This window comes from Petaurus breviceps, unplaced genomic scaffold (assembly GCF_028583685.1).
Source record: "Petaurus breviceps papuanus isolate PSGF00001 unplaced genomic scaffold, PetGlider_PUasm1.0 688, whole genome shotgun sequence".
NCBI lineage: Eukaryota > Metazoa > Chordata > Mammalia > Diprotodontia > Petauridae > Petaurus > Petaurus breviceps.
Window position 1 is genome coordinate 28,720,062 of NW_027186457.1, and position 3,458 is coordinate 28,723,519.

General features: G+C 35.5%; 1 long non-coding RNA gene across 1 annotated transcript in view; it reads left to right on the plus strand.

The window, feature by feature from the left end:
- The first annotated feature begins 716 nt into the window (after positions 1 to 716).
- Positions 717 to 3,458, plus strand: part of LOC138174471 (uncharacterized) — a 60,871-nt gene continuing 58,129 nt past the window's right edge. Inside the window, exon 1 of the long non-coding RNA XR_011171727.1 lies at positions 717 to 921. This is a non-coding gene — a long non-coding RNA (uncharacterized lncRNA). The remainder of the gene's footprint in view (positions 922 to 3,458) is intronic.

Here is a 3,458-nt window from a genome sequence, read left to right on the forward strand (position 1 = left end):
TTACAAGACTATCTCCTTAGTTCTGGACTCTGCTGCACAAAAAGGTTTTTTTTTGTTGTTTCTTAAGACTAACAAAAACAACCCCATTGTGATATTCTGTTGGCTCTTTTGAAAGATGGATTTACAATTTTAGCCTCCCCATTCTTTCTTCGAAGGTAAATTTGGTTATTACTTTGTCTATTTTCTCATGTACCAGAAACTGGTTGGTGAGGTAGAAACTATAGGAAACTTGAGAGGAGGACCCCCTCCTATGGTTAGAGTTCGTGACCAGTACTAGATGGGACACTGGACATAACAAAATAGCTTAGCTTTGGAGAACTGATTTCAAAGAATTCAGAGAATAGATCTATAGTATATTATGACCTGAAACTCTGGGAGAGAAATAAGGGAGCATTAAATAATGGCATATATTTTAGGGAAAAAAGTGATTCAACAAAAATGTCAATATTGTCAAAAATGTTATAAGTCAACTAAAATGATCCCAATGAAGGAGAACAGGGATGAGGTCTGAAGAGACAAATGTGGCTGCATAAGGAGCTCCTTGACTAAGGCAGTTATGAAAAGCATATAGAAGGTGTAAGCAAGAGCAAATTACTGAGGATGAATTCCAGAAAGTGACAAGATCCCATAAGGATAGGATGAAGAAAGCAAAAACCAAGTGTTATTATAAACTGAGGTCTATAGTAAGTACAATAAGAAAATAAATTTAAAGTAAAGTTGAGGATAAGAGGAGAAATCAGGAAATGGTAAGGTCACTGGTTGGAATGTATGGGATGATAACAACAGATGATTGAGAAAGGTGATCTTACTCAATGGCAATTTTGCTTCTGATGTCCCTCCCATGAGAAATGAGCTTGAGATTAAGAAGGATGGAGCAGAAATCATCAACCAGAAAATGGGAATGAGATAAGTATTTAAATGGTAAGGAAGCACTAAATGACATATCAATAAAGTCACAGTGAGGAGAAGGGAGATTTTTACAATTATAGTCTGGTTACTTTGATATTAATTACTGGTAAAGTTAAAAAAAACATTATGAAAGGAATGGCATGTGGGCAGAAAAGGAGCTTATATGATTTATTAATGGTAAGAAATATGAAATACCAAGACAACACCAAACAGACTTTGTTTCATGTTTTTACAGGTATTTGACAAATTTTTACAGGTATTTGACCAATTCACTAATGATATCTTTGTAGAAAAAATGAAGTGGGGCTGAGGGGTGATGGTACAATTTGCTTGATGCAGAAGGGGTTGAATGATTGGGTCAAACAAATAGTGATTAAATGATTGATATTAATTTAGTCTCTAGTGGAATGCCATAGAACTCTGTAGTTATATTTGGTTCAACATTTTAAAAATCTGTGACTTAAATGAAAATATAAATAGGATGTTTATCAATTATGACTGATATATGCCTGAGATTTCCAATCCAAACTTCCTAGGTTCTGGCAATTTTTCTTATTCATCTTTTTACCTAAAGCTGGACACTATTACTAGGATTATGGGTGATGGAAAACTTTCACATCATCTGGCCCAATACTAGGACTCCTATCATTTCCCAGCCATTTCCATGGGATGCTGCTGCCTGCATGATCTTCCACCTCTTTCTGATGCTTATGTGTTGTCTACTCTTTTAAGAATGTAACTCCTGAGGGCAAGGACCATATTGCTTGCATGCATTTGGATCCCCAATTCCAGTGCCTGAAACAGAGTAAGCTGAATAGGCATTCTATTGACTCATTTTTTTCATTCATTCATGATATGAAGTTGAATGATAATAAATATATTAAACTAAAGAATTGGGATTCAAAATTTATCTCAAGGGATTGTAAAAATAGACTGAAGTTAATTAGATGACACTTAATGGGGGCAGAAGAAAAGTCTTGCATTTGGATTTCAAAAATTACTCTCACATATATACAAGGGGGTGGGAAGGGGAGTGTAGAAGTTAATGTGAAAAAACAAACCTAATTCTTTTAGTGAGCAGTCAGTTCAAAATCAATCCATTGTGTGAGGTGGTTAGCAAAAACTGATCATAATTTAAAGATGCAGTAAAAGTAGTAGAATTTCTGGAAAAAGGGTGGAGAGCATATCATGGAGGCTGTTTTCCATTCTGGGCACTATTTATGAGGAAAGACATTATCAGGTTGAATAGGTCTATATTTCTAAAGAAGAGAGAGAGAGATCTTATAGGGGCATGAATCATAGCCTGTTAGTGATAGATAGATAGATAGATAGATAGATAGATAGATAGATAGATAGATAGATAGATAGATAGATAGATAGATAGATAGATAGATAGATAGATGAGAGAGATAGTGAGATATGTAGAGAGATAGATGGATGTCATAGTCATTTAAATGCTGGAAGAAGGCAAGCATGTGTTAGACAATACTTGTTTTCCTTGGCTACTGAAGAAGGAAGCTACTCAGAGAGCAGGGTGGAAGCTGTAGGGAAAACAGATTTTTAATCCAATCCACTATCACAAGCATTTAATAAATGCCTTCTCCTTGGATGGCCCCATGCTAGGCACTAGCCATAGAAAGAAAAATGAAAAATAATCCCTGACTTCAAGGGACCATGGAGACACAGCATGTAAACAAGTAAATGTTTACTTGATAATATGAAGAGGAGGAATAGGAGGGGGCGTAGGATGATGAGGAAGAAGAGAATATTGATAACTCCAGAGATAAGAAAAAGTTTTCCATAGGAGGGAGCTGAGTCTTGAAGGAAACTCAGGATCCTAAGAGGTGGAAGTAGAGAGTGCATTCCTGGCACAGGGAACAGCTTGTGTAAATACATAAAGGGAGGGATAGAATTCAAATTCTAGGAACAGTGAGTAGACTGGTTTGACTAGAATATAGAGTGTGATAAAGGCTGTGATGCTAAATTTCAGTTCAATATGAGGAAAATAGATCCAATAATTAGAACTATCCAAAACTGAGGTGAGCTAGTATGAAACGTTTAAAAAAATAATAGATAACAATTGTATATTTCTTTGAGGTTTGCAAAATGCACAAATATTTTGTTTTATTCTCATGGTAACCCTGAAAGATTGGTGTTATTATTATCCCCATTTTACAAGTGGAGAAACTGAGGCAGAAAGAGGTTAAGTGACTTGCTCAGGGTAACATAATTTGAAAGTTTCTGAGACCTGTTTTGTATTCAAGTTTTCCTGTTTTCAGATACAATCTTCTATTCACTGTACTGCCAGTTCCCCATCATGGCTATCTCTAAGCAGAGTAAGATGGTCACTTGTTAGAGATATAAAGAGAGGATTTATGTTTTAAGGATCATTTGGACTAGATGACCTCTTAGATACTTTATAATGCTTCGATTCTAAGTTTTTGACTTTCACAAGGGCTTAGAATTCTCCCTCCCTCCCTTTCTTCCTTCTTTCCTTCTTTCTTTCTCTTTCTTTCTTTCTTTCTTTCTTTCTTTCTTTCTTTCTTTCT